At 37.9% G+C, this 14145-nt stretch overlaps 1 long non-coding RNA gene across 1 annotated transcript in view; it reads right to left on the bottom strand.

The window, feature by feature from the left end:
* LOC119706315 overlaps positions 1-14145 on the bottom strand; it is a 209587-nt gene that overhangs the window by 123617 nt on the left and 71825 nt on the right. The window contains exon 2 of the long non-coding RNA XR_005258504.1: positions 7338-7440. This is a non-coding gene — a long non-coding RNA (uncharacterized LOC119706315). The remainder of the gene's footprint in view (positions 1-7337; positions 7441-14145) is intronic.

The raw sequence follows: 14145 nt of genomic DNA, 5'->3' as shown, positions 1-14145 counted from the left end.
TAACTGAGACATCTCTGCACCACAGTGCACAGAAAGACAGAGTCATCCATTTGTAAAAGCTGCATCCAGAGCTGATGACATATGTTTCCTATCTAAACATACAGAAAGATAAAGCGAAGAAAAAATCACATCATATAGTCATTTCAAATTTGCAAATGGTCTATGCAAACTGATTATTGCAGTTGGAGCCCTGGACACAGGAGAAAAGATGGATCATATTCACAGCACAAATGAAGGCACTAACTCAATTTTTTTCCTTCAGCAGAATCACTGGATACAATTACTGAAGTACATAGTGGGATGCACTAATAGGTTGTTATCGTCTCTGGATACTCTCCCACAGGTACAGAAGAGAACAAATTGGGCATATCTGAAAACCTGTGAAGTCCATTTCAGTGTAAGCTCAGTGAAAATACAAAGAAAGGGGTAAGAGGAGCAGCAGCCCCTCTAGTCAGCCTCCTTGCACAGCTATGGCCTGTCCTAAGAAGCAAAACAACTCCCTGTGCATCAGATTCTGCAGGAAAAGAGCTTTCTGAGGAAACTTACTGCAGGGCTTTTTCTCTTTCCAGTGTTTCAGACTGAGCTGAGCCACAGGTATGTGGAGCAAACACACCTTTAATGTCCTGATGGTCCTTACAGGAACAGGGGATGCAAGAGGTTCAATGTGAGAAGGATGAAGCCTGCTGTGCTGCCAAGGTCACAATTTCATGAAAAAGCATCTGAACAGCCAACCTCTCTCCAAGCACCTATTTTTCACTGCTCTGATAGCATCCTAGTCAGACTGTGGCAAATTCTGTGAAGGCAATTTATCCTGCCTCTTTAATGGGGCTAGGTGACAGATTAAAGCAGAAATTCCTGCATGACCTCCCTTCCCTTACCCTGAGTGCACACAAACTCAGCTTTGCATGGCATGATTCACATAGGTTAAAATAGGAAGAAGTGGGAGCTTATCAGAGGCTTCCCTTCTTTCCTTTGCACCTTGCAGACCTTTCCATGGTCTTCTCAACTTTTTCCTCTTTCAGCCTTTTTATAGAGGCATGCAGCAATGGGATACAGCTTCTTCCAGATGATGAGTAGACACATTCAGGACTAAAGATTTTGTCAGTCACAAGCCACATCCCAGTATGAATTCTGAATAATGTTCTTTCGGCACAGATTGAAAGGATCCTAATAACAACCCCCTGAGAAGTTGCTATCTTTACATTTTCCTTTGTCACGACACAGACATGATGTAAATTTCAACTCCCTTTTGGTATTCTCTGTCTGCTGGGCACATTCAGACTGTCTGGGCAGTGACCCTTCAGCAAAGTGACTCACAGCTTAAAAGGTAAAATGCAATTTCATTATTTTTGGTGCTGTGAGTAAAAACGAGCAGGATTCAGCAAAAGGTATTCAGATGCATACTGCAAGTCAACAAAAGCTTTGTCCTCTGTCCAACAAACTGAGTTTTAACATCTTTGGTCTTTTAGACCCTTTGCCACAACTCATTTCCTGAGCCTTTTTCTTATTTCCTTGACCAGTTGAGAGTGATTTGTTTCTATGCTCTTCCTTGTAGCAGTACAAGACAGGTTTAAACTGACTAGCACCCAATCCCCTCTATTCACAGGGTCTTTATATTCTTCAGTTCTTTTAGCTCCCCATCACATATATTTTCCTTTATTTGTTATTCCTCTTTACACAGGCAGTGGTGTTTGTTTTGCTTGCTTATATAACTGATTTCCTCAGCTAAGTAAACAGTACCAAGACTGATATTCTTCAGCAGACAGATATTTTGCCAGTTGGTATCTATAAAGACACTTTCAGTCTCTTCACCTTGTTTTTCTATCACTCACTGATGATGGATTTGTTACTCTTTTTCCTTTTGTGACTACAGTAGTTCTTTACCAGGATTTGTTGCCATGATTATTAATATGCCAATAAGACACAGGGTACCACAAACACTGTGTGCAACTATTCCTATTAGCTCTAATTTCTGATTTGCTTGAGATGGTAATTCTAAAAAAATTATCAAAGATAAATTATCTAAGATTATAGCTCCAAGGTCCAGAGGAAGCTCAATGCTCCTATGTCAAATTCTTTCCAGTGACAGTGTGGCACTGGTGTGATATTAGTGTGGTATTAACACATGTGGGAAACTAGCATGAGCTGTCACACAGCCCCCAGTGCAGCAAGAGCAGCCAGACCCTGACCAGCAGTTTGTAACTGATTCCCTGCATGCACTACCCAGCACACACACAGATTGGACTCCTTTGGAGCATCTGAAGAGCAGTTTATGCCACAATAACCCACCTGGTTACACTTCAGTGACTGTAGGGAGAGAAACTGCAGTGACATCGGTATGACCCAAGCCAGGTACTAAGTTTGCCATTCAGCCCAACCCTTGTGAGTTCAAAGGTAATGCCTATTGTAAACCTCTTAAGAGGTATCACAGAAAGGCTTCATAGAATGTAATTTTGTAATCCTTTTTTTTATTTTTCCAGTGTCATTTAAAACCTTACTTTTGTAAAGCTAGGTAAGGTTCTCCCATCCTAAAGTTCATGTTGGGCCTGTCTTTCCTGTGTTCCTGTATTTGTAATTGATTCTGCAGAAAATGAGCTATTTTTGCTCTAGCAAAGCAAGGGCTTCTCTAGGACCATGGATTGCAAATTCTGTGCTGGAGCAGAGTAAATGTACCCTGGAGAGATCCGCCTCAGCTCAGTGGCTAACAAAACACATGGGGTTCCTATGTGACAGAGCAGGAGCAGGTGAAACAATGGCTGCCAAAAAGCAAAAAATAAGAAGTCAGTATTTTAAAAACTGCCAGCTTGATAGCCCTGGCACCTGAGCTGCTCCAGCCATAGAATGAACAGCACATCCAGCTTCCTCCCACTCTCACTACCAGTGCAGTTGTGAGCATTTCAAAGGCAGTACATGCATTTCAGCCTCTTCACAGCCTCAGTGGTTTGGCTCTCGGCCCACACTATTCTCAAGACAGTCACTATGTATCTTTGGACAGAAATGAAATGACTAATTACAAATTGCTTATCTTAGCAAGACTGCAAAATCCTTATTGTAGATTGAAGTCTTTCCATTTGCTACAATTGCCAGCAGGGCTCTGCATTTGGATTTTAGTTAAAAATAAGGTTATTCAGAAAAGAAATACCAAACCTCTCTTTCCATTTGGTCTCAGACCTTTCTTTTGTGTGATTCTGGGCAGCAGTCTGTGTGTCCACCCCAGGGTTACAAAACTCTTCTTGTATTTGGCCTTGACATCTTGAGAAGTGATAGGAGAGAAACTACAGGAACAGCATCAAGCAAAGCTGCTCAGAGAGGAAAAGGAATTTGTAAAGAAAAAATAAAGAAAAACCATGCGGAGTGCAAAGCTGACAAATCCCTTGTACAAACATATAAATAAATTAAATAGTACTAATGCATGAGTGACGGAAAGACAATAGCTTATCAGCCTCAGTTGCATCAAGAAGTACCAATTTCACACTCTGACACCTTACATTACTGAAAAGATATAGACTTGTGCATTAATCAGAAAAAAGTTAAACATAAATGTTTCCCCCCATTCCCATCTGCAATTTGTTATTTAGAAAAATATAATGAGAACAGTAGAAACTGGCATTAAAACAGAGAGAGAATGACATCTACTGGCTGCTATGAACTGGCTGAAAGTGCTAAAAATGTTTTGGATTTTTCTCCCTTTTCTCAAAATATTTAAACTGAGACTCTTATTACTGGATGTAGAGTTTAGCTATTGAACAGGGAATGGAGAACAGCTAAGTAAGTTCCCCAAATAAAAGTCTTCTCTGGTCAAATTTTAACCACCTACACAGACAGCTTAATATGTTTCAGATCTTTAATATTAATGCTAGTGAGTAAAGGGATGCTCTGCTCCAGAACTACCAGAAACAGGGAAAAACCCCAGAAACACTGCAATTTTGCAGTGGATGAAGGTCTCCATTGCACATTTTTCAAGAATACTGATAAACAGAACTACGTCTCTTATCAAAAAATTACATAAGCAGCTGAATTTTACAGCACAGCATCACTTTGTAAAATTATAATCATTACCTTTTCTCCTGAATTTATTTAGTGCATTATTGTTCATTTTTTAACTTAGACTTCTCAGCACCTTTTTTTTAGTGATTTTATAAATTTCGTGTGAACAAGACATTCTCTTTTGAGGGTTTTTAACCATCCTAGAACAATCACCGGTGATATAAAAATCTCAGAATGTCTTGAGATTTTGTTAAAGGTCACAGAAACATCTCAGTCCTAAGAGAACACTGTTCTTTGTGCTATACATGTCTCATGGATCTGTGAGTGAGGCCCTTTTCCCTGTTCACAGTTCACTCTCTGGGTGATGCTGCCAGTACAAATAAATCGATCTTGCTCACTTTCTATCTACCACAGGATATATTTTCTCCTCCTGCAGTTTCTCCACACTAGTTAATTAAACTCCTCTCTACTCTGTATTTGGTGTTCTTCTCACCAAGAAATATCCATCCTCATACCTCCAAAAATAATCAGAAATTAGTCTGAAATTGACACAAGCATTTGGTGATTCTTTCCTAATATATTCAGCTGGGAAAAAAGAAAAATTCTAAGGAGATCACAGTGTTATCCCAACTGATGTTTATATAGCATATATTTATACAACATACTGCAGAGAGGCAAAATGAAGCCTCAATTCTGGCCTTGAGCCATGGCCAGAATAGACAAATATGAACAATGAGACAGTGTGCAAACAAAGGTGGGGGGAAAAGCTGGGGGTGAACAAAAACAAGAGCTGATATTTGCAAGCACAGACTGGGGGATTTAGGAGTGTCTTTCATAAAATTTCATTGGCTTCTCCACTGCAGGAATGGATACAGGCTTTGCAGGAATAGCACAGCTGTGCAGCTGCACTGAGCAGGGCTCTCTCTTCCCCAGGCTGGACTCAGAGCAGGGGATGCTGGGCTGGGCTGTGGAGGACACTCAGGCATCTCCTGATGTCCCTTCCTGCAGCAGTTTCACTTTGGTCCACGGGTCTGGCACACAGACCCCTGAACCTGCAGGGAAGCTGTAGGGCTGCATGAGTTACCACTGCCAGAGCAGGACAATATAGAATAATCTTTCATCGTTCATGTGACTTTTTATTTCATGTCAGTGTGCTTTGAAGTTCACAAAATGTTTCCAGGTATTCCTTTAGGGATAATGTGGACATATTTATGCTACAATTTTTGTCCAATCCTATTATCTTTAAAAAATAGATGACAATACACTAAACTGAAATTAATACATTGTACTTGAGAACATTTTACTCCATAAGCTATCATACCAAATTTACTGAAGTGAATCATTCAGAACTTCTACTGAAATCATATCCAAATTTGAGGAAAAAAACCCTGAAGGTATTACCTTGGATTGTTCCAATGCATCCATAGAAAGAAATATGGTATCATAGTATTTCATGCTTATAAATTTTAATGACAAAATACTCCAATGTGAGTTATTCATTAAAGCTACCACTACAGATTCCAACAGTTAGCCCACTTGGGAAGTTCTAGTTCAAACAACAAGTGAGCAGCAGGTTGCTTTAACTCAACTTGTTCATCAAACAATTCCCACAGGAAACAGCATGAAATATCTGTACTTCCTAGGGAGCAAAATCTGTCATTTCACCCAGCTCAGAATGTTACAAAAGTCACCTAATCTTTCCGTTAGAAAACCCACAAAATAGTTCTATGAATCGCTCTCTAGAAGAGCCTCTTTCTCTCCATCAAGTTCAAAAGGAATCTAGCTAAGATACAGATATCTGTATTGCAGAAGTCTGAAGCTGGAGGAGATTCAATCTCAGCCAGTAGATAAGAGGCAACATTCTCCTTGCACTCAAGCTCCCAGCAGCGTTCAGGACTGAATTTTGCCCTGTTGCTTCACTGCTCAGAGGGCTGGAGGGCTTGAAGTGCAGCCTCCTATGTTCTGTGCTGAGCTGTGCCTTCTGCAGACCCTGGGAATTTCAGCTTTGTGCCTCTAGGTTCAGGTCTGCACTGCTGAAGTGTGTCACGTAGTGGGAGCGACCTCCAGTCCCAGCAAAAGGAGCAGTCATTCAGTTTATATCACAACTGATTATTTCCTCTTGGGAAGTACAACTCGCTGAGATTCTGTATTAGAGTTTTTCCCACTTTTAATTTTTTCTTTCCTATTTCCACATATACATATTTGATGGCCCTGATTTGGTATCTGCGTTTTTAGACAACTCTCCAAGTTGTACATTAAACTGAAAAGGAAAAATTTTTCTCCGATGGTCTTGTTTGAGATCTTCATAAAATTCTTATTGCATAGCTGTCTTTTTTCCCAACATCTTCATTTACAAGCCCATGTAAAAACATAGATCTTTTATTATGTAAATAAAGTCTACAAGGAGAAAATGAGGAGGGCTGAAGCTATGTCTGACTTCATACATCACAATGATTGATTTTTGCTATCATTAAATAGCTATTTCTAATGTGTATTTTGCAATGGAGATAGAAAATATAAGGGTAAAATGCAATAGGGTAACAGCAACCTAATGTGACATAATATGGTGTTTCTTTCATTTTTAATGAATTGCTGTAATTATAACTTACTAATTTCTAGTTTCAAATAGATATTTCTGATGCTGTTATGGAAACACAGTAATAACAAAAAACAGATTTATCAAAAAATTACCTTGTGCTTTATATTTCATAAAATCATCTCTTTCAGTAGCCTGCCTACCATTTTCTCACAAAATTGCATTCTATATTCTGAAAAACACTTGATGTTTTAGAATAACTCCCATGTGATCATTCACTAACTGTTACAATAAATTTATCTTGAAAAGTTTCATCTGGTTAAAGGTCAGAATATTTTAATGGTTTGGCTATTTAATGGGCTTCAGGCAGGCATAATGATTTTATATAGAACTGCATAAAAGTCTAAAAAGCTTGTTATTTCAGTGACTCTATGCTGCCTTCTCTAAGAGTGCACTGACGGAGGTTCAAGTCCCTTTTCAGCCCTAAATAAACCAGAGATTTTCCTCTCAGCTTAAGTCATAAACACAAACAAAATTCCTGTGTTAGAGCTGGGCCATTGCCCAGATTTCCAGACCTGTCTACGTTTAGAAGTGTGAGCTGCTGCTAATGCAACAAAGACCAAATTTTGGTTACTCCATCTCTATAAGTGGTCACATTACCATCTCTGTAAACCACCACTGAGTGAGTCTATACCACCCTTTTCCTGTGGAGTGTCTATGGCCCTTATCCCATCATGCTTTTATTCTTTATCACCAGCTAAACATACCAAAAAAAAAAAAGATTTAAAAATAATTAAATCACTTCAGTTCTTACCTTGACTGGCCAAGACATTCTGAGTGGGTTTCCAGAGGTCATTTCAATCCATAGCACAATGGCTGCACCAGCACCATGAGCTTAGCTTGGTTTTTAGAAACATCTGCAACATAAAGTAAAATAAAATAACCTAATATCCTACAATGTAGGTATCAAAAGATATGAGTTATATACGAGTTATATATGTTTATAATGCCCTTTTCATTAAAATTGTACATTTCAAACATAATTTTTCACTTGATTTATATCTTTGCTTGTTCTTTTGCAGTTTAGAGATGACTTTCAAAGGTCCCTTGCAACCCAAATTATTGTAAGATTCTATGACAACTGCCTTGAATTATTTGCAAAGATAAATTGCTTTATAGAAATGACATCCTAAAGTAAAAGATTAAATTCAATTATATTAGAAAGTTCAGGACATTACGAAGGAAAAATACAGGCTTTCTCAGGGGACTCTTCACCAGTAATTTTTCATTACATGATTTTCAATAAGGAAACAACATCAAGTCAATTCCTAATACATGTACTTTGTTGTACTCAAAGGAGAACAACAGGTTTTTATGGCTTTAAGAGCCAATGTCAGACTAACAGTGTATATTAACCCTTGCAGTTTAGAGCACTGTAGGGTTTCCTGCAGTTTTTAAGAAATAAATAAAAAAACAGTTCAGTTAACTTTGATTTCCAGTACATAAAATGCGTGCAAGTCTCAGAATGAACTGAAGTCATGATGCCACAAGATTGGGGGAGTATTTTTTGAGATCCTTTTCTGCTGAACACAGCAAAGCTTTTTGCAGACTCCCTCAATGTCTCCACAAATGGGAATCCTTTGCCACAACATTCACCTACCAGCCCTTCAAAAACCCTCACTCCTTTTAGAAGCTCATTGGAGCTCTCTACACTTCAGTAACCCTTTTTAAGACCTATTCCACAATTAGTGTGTGTCTCTGATCTCATCATGTACTCCAGAGAAGCAAAGTTTCTCAAGCACAGTGAATACTTGACAGTAGCTCTCTCACAGGGGAAAAAAAATACCTGTAAGATTATTTCTGCTTAAACTTTGCAATTTACATATTTCCGCACTGAGTCTTATCAGTTTTAACAAATGCATTATATCTTTCTCTTTCTACTTTAAATTAAGAAGTGCTTTCATCATTATAATTTCAGACTGAAAAAGAAAATGCTTGCAGAACAAATCATTGTTCCATAACAATGGCTAACCAACCCTGCAGCAGCCAAAGGGAGATTTATCAGTAGTGTTCATAAACATTGATACAGACAGAATGAAATTATCATCATTGTGGTCTTTATTGATTATTATATCACGCAATGTGACTTCAAGTGTGACACAAAATACCTTGAAAAGTATTTCACCTCCAAGTGTTTATGTCAATAGCTAGGAGAAAAATTCTTTTTCTTGACCTTTCACCACAGGCAAATCTTCCACATATTACATATTGATTTTGTGTATTTCAGAACATCTTGAAAGATGAAAGCTTAAATGAGTTGTGATCAAAGGTTGCTTTCTTTTGATAAAAAAGGATTAGCTCAAAAATCTTCTATTAAAAAAAATAAAATCACCCGAAAAAAGGAGGCATCCTACAACAGCATACACAATCCATAAACACGATCTAAAGTGTGTGTAAAGACATGGGAAAAGTTACTAGACTCATGTGCCAGATGTAGAACTGCTCATTTTACTGCTTCTGCTTCATTAATGTAGTAATAAAATGAGAGAGGAAACATTTTTACAGCATGCAAAGGGCACTTTTGCCATAAAGGACACACTCTTTCATGCTGGATATCCAGGTTTTGTCTTACTGCATCAATGGGTCAAACCTGCCCAAAAGCACATTTAATTTTAGTAACATCACCTGATTTTAGGTAATGGGAGTGAAGTTTAATTTGTCCTACTTCTCTAGGAGCCTTTTGTAGCTATTGAACTACTCCTTTGTCTGGGTTGTACATACAAGCTAATAATCTATTTGGCATCAGAAGAAATGTAGGTGTATACTCTTGAAAGTAAAAAAAGGGAAGGCAACATACACACATTACACATTTAAAAGAATAGAAAATCAGGAAACTCATTTCTGATAGGACTTCCAGAAAACATGAATATATTTTTCATGATGTGTCCCAGTTTAATCCAGCCAGGACAATCCTCTCATCCCTCAGCTTCCAGGTCTTTATTGAACACATACTGATGAAACTTTCATCTCCTCTCCTGTGGAAAACTTTTTTAATTTTTTCTGTTTAAATTATCATCCCCAATGAGTCTTGTAAAAAGATGGTTCTTGAAAATCTACAGAGAAAACATTGGTTTCAGTTTCTGTGGTCCAAACTCCATTACATCTGGCATTTTCTTTGTTCTGTGTTTTAGAATTTCACAAGTTTTTTGTCAAGAAGTTAAGTCAAGTGCTCTTTAGATACTGAGGGAATGTACTGAAAACACCCCCTCTGTTCAGATATTCCCATTGCTCAAGCAGAGGAGCCCATCACCAGCATCTCTGGTGATCTCTCACCAGCTGTTCTGGTTACTGGGTTTGTGTCATCTCTAATGTAACAGATTATCTATTCTTATTTTTTCATAAAAACTGGCAATGTGGATGAAACAAAAAATTGGGCTTGTCCTATGAAATAAGAGTTTTGCCTGAGCTCTAGCCAAGAGAACAATCAAAAGGGAAACAATGAAGCAACTAAGCCTTTCTTTAGCAATATTTTGCACATTTTTATTGTCACCTTACACAAGTGCAAATTCCAAAACAAGTCAAGATGAACTGCTGCAAGAAAGAAGGGCATTTAAAAAGTCTGAATTTATACATCTGGGACATTTTAAATCTGGGACATTTTATCCTCCTTGGACAGTAAACTTACAACTGTCAGTTTCGGTGAGGATGCCAAGAAAACACGTGCCAGACCTCTCCTCTCTTTGTGGACCATAAAAATGCACTGTGTTTGGTAACTCCATCGCTGAAAGTGATTTCACCCCAGCTCCTGCTGCAGAGTGCTCAGTGCTGAGCTGTTGCCATTGGAAGCACAGTCTAGACAAAGATAAAATTAGAAGCAAGCACTGCCTTTTTTGGATAGCACAAAACAGTATCTAATCTCATCTCATCTCAGCAGACTTGTTCTGTCTTGTCTACATTATCTAGTGACATTATAAAATGGTGGACAGGACCCTCTTTGCTTGAATTGAGGAGCAATCTAGTAAGTGCAGTCCCAAAAAACAGATATGATGAAACACTTATCAGAAGAAAAAGAAAAATCTGACAAGTACAGTATTCATCACTATTCTACAAAATCTTTTCATTTTCCCGAGCAGTGTAGAATACATGTCAGATTTAGCAACAATAATTATTAACTGAGCTGACTCCAGGGGAAAATAAAAAACTTGCAGGGCTACTGCACTTCAGAGACAAGCAATAACCTGTGTATATCACAACTACATTTTAGTTTGTAATGTATTTTATTCACTTTCTGCACAGCCTTGACCCCAACATTTTTCAGGATCCATTTTAAAAATGCAGGATTAAATTAGATATTTTCCCCCCTTATTCTGGGTAATGGCAAATTACTCACCATATCCCTAAGTAGGTTGTTCCCATGGCTAAGTTAGCAGACAGAGCTATGAATGTGTTTCTGGATTTCATTCCCAGTATGTCTGTTGTCACACTGATTGCCAGAACATTTTATGATCATTTTTTCAACTAGATTGAAAAGCCATCAACTGCTAGAATATTATTCCCCTTGTATGTGTTATCCTTAACTAAAACTCATTTTCACTTGGCTATGCAAATAAATTCATTTCATTAAATCTTTCACAAGTCAGTTATTTTTTCAATTGCTTCTCCTGAATCCCTCCTAATCACTTTCTGTGAGTAGGAAAGCAAAAATGTGAGCAGCGTTACCCTGTAAGGACAGAGACTGTGACTGCCTCACGTAGCAAAGCTTCCATGCACCCTGCACCAGATAACTGTGGCCACTCACACCAGCAGCAGCACTCAATCTGTCAGTTATGTTTGTCCAAGCCCACTTTTGTATGATTAAGATAAACTTGGCAGCACAGGTACAGTGGCAGTGACTGACAAAGCATTAAAATAATGACAAATGCTCAGAGCACAGGAAAAAAAATCACCCAGTTCACTTCCAAACTTTCCTGGTGTAAGTCTATTGATTTCAGATGAGTTCATCCTTGTTTATACCACAGAAATATCAGAAACAACACACATACGAAGTGCTTGTCCCAGAATTCCCCATATTTATCCATTAGGAAGGTTGTGGGAGACTATAATTTCCAGCTGTACAATCCCACCACCATGCCCATGCTGTTTCTTCCAAGCATTGGTGCTATGCATTTTTAGCCTCCATTCATCACCCAAGTAAACATGCATTCATTTAAAAATAACATTCAGATTAAGCTATCATAAGCTGCATTTCTTTCTCATCCACTAGATTTTGATGATATTTTCCAGCTGTATGGGAAGAGTTTGTTGATCACATAGGATTTCTCTGACCTCTGAAGATCCCAGATAAGGCAACTTTCAAAAACCCAAATTGTGTTTTACACAATGTGCATGCTTTTACATATTAGTTATTATATTTGGGTTAAACATGCAAGAGTTGAAGATCTGCAGTGTTTTCCAAGCAACTTCCATGCAGCTTCAATATACTCAGCAGGAGAGATGCAGACAGATTGTATTACCAAAACAAATATTGACGTTTGAGGCACAGAAATACAGCAGTAAGAGAAACTTCAACTGTTTCAGGTTTATGCTGCTCAAGAACACTGTTCTAAATTAAATTTAATGAGACTCAAAAAGCGTCCCAAAAGAAGAAATGGTAACTGTATAGTTAAAGACACAAGGATTTGAATATTTCCAATTTTAAGGTAATTATTTCCATTACAGTTAAGCTATTTCAGAGATTACATAACAGATTAAAAAGTGCCTCTGTTTTAGCTTTTCTTTTTCTCATTTTCCTAAAAAAGCAAACAGTATCTATCACAGTCCCTGTTTGTCCATCTATATTTGTCAGTCTTCCATTCTCCCTGCAATCACTTTTCAATTCGCTGGACCATTTCAACCAAATCTGATGAGGTTAAGGTTTCACAAATTTAACTTTCAACTTTGTGAACTCTAATGACTAACTAGAGAACTGCATCTAATTAATGCCCTGACAGAGGAGAACAGGGAGAATTCAAATTTTAGTTGCTCTGCTCATTTCACTCATCAGCTAAAGGGCAATAATCAGATGATCAGTCAACCATGAGTAGTTCCAAAGGCACCACGGCATGAGCTGCTTGTTGACAGCCAAAAGCACAAAAAAAGGCATTTAGGGGATTAGTGAGGGACCAGACAGATTTTTAAGGGAGGTTCCAAGACATAAAACTGTAGGCAACCAGTCATTAATCCTTATGGAAGGATTTTCAACTTATTTTTAGTTGTTTGATTGTTAGTTGTTTTGGTTATTTGGGGCTTTTTTTAATAAGTATCTACAATCTGGTTTTTGTACGTGGAAAAACAAATCACAAAAAAATTTCTCATCCTCATACATATTTTCTTCCTGTTTCTCCTCAACCTAAGGAAAGCTGTGGGTCAGTTGCCACTTTTTAGGAAGATTAAATGCAGTGATTTTTAACTGCCTTTAACTCATTTGTTTGGACATACTAGTCATGTTCACCACGCAATACTCACCATGTAACTCTCAGTTAACAGCAGCCACCTCTCCATAAGTGCCCTTTTCAGACATTCTGGGTGGGGTTTTTCTTGACTTTTTTAAATATAGGTACCATTATTCTGTTTGTGACTCTTTTTGTTCTGTCTTACATAACTGAGCATAAATGCTTCCTATTATAACCTTTTTTTTTAATCAAGAAATACATAACTGTCACCAAATTGGATAAACAGAGGTGGTCATCATCTTTTGCAATGTGTTAAATCAGAGCTGTTCTTTGCACTGGCTTTATAAAAAACCCATAGAACTGCCTATTTCCAGACTCTATTCCTTCTATTCCAGACTCTTTTTCTCTATTATAGGAAAAGCTTATATAAGGAAGGAAAAATAAAAAAAAAGATAGTGTTACATGATGCTGCTCTTGTTTTTGTTCATATTTCAAATGAAAAAAAGGCCTTGATGATTCTCTTTCCATTCTCCTCTCCTTCCTCTCTAACAATTGTGGAATTCATTGGCATTTGATAGAGCCCAAAAACATCAAAGAAAATTGGTTTCCTCTGATAAATCAATTACCAGGAATAGAGTCTAAGGAAGGAAGATTGGGAAAACTCATCAGCTGCATTTTGACACAATCCAAATAACCATTCAGGAGGCACAGACACAGACTGAGAGTACACTGGAGACATAGCCATATGCTTTATGGAATGAGAAGGAAAAACCCTATCTCAAAAAACTTAAAGTTCTTCAAAAAAAAAAAAAAAAAAAAACAAAAAAACAAGCAGGAATGAATAAAGGAAGATGCAAGTTTCTGGAGCACAGCTCTGCAGGATATTAAGAAGCCCTGAGATAAGACACAAGGTATTTACCCTGGGATATGTATACACAGACTGGCAACAGAAGAAACCAGTTTTTGCAGCACAAAGAAGTCACCAGTGAAATTTCACAATCTAAATTAAAACCACACGGTTTCTGCTCATTGGCAAATGGGGGGTGACTCTGGCCAGCAGCCCCTGGTCACTCATCACTGTCCCTCCTCAACAGGACAGAGGCAGCAAAAATGAAAATGCTTGTGGGCCAAAACAAAGGCAAGGAGGTCACTTAACAATTGCCAAAAAGGCATTAAATTCAGGGAATACTG

The sequence above is a fragment of the Motacilla alba genome, chromosome 13 (genome assembly GCF_015832195.1).
Source record: "Motacilla alba alba isolate MOTALB_02 chromosome 13, Motacilla_alba_V1.0_pri, whole genome shotgun sequence".
NCBI lineage: Eukaryota > Metazoa > Chordata > Aves > Passeriformes > Motacillidae > Motacilla > Motacilla alba.
Note: the sequence above shows the minus strand (reverse complement) of the source record. Positions and strands in the feature narration are given on the sequence as shown.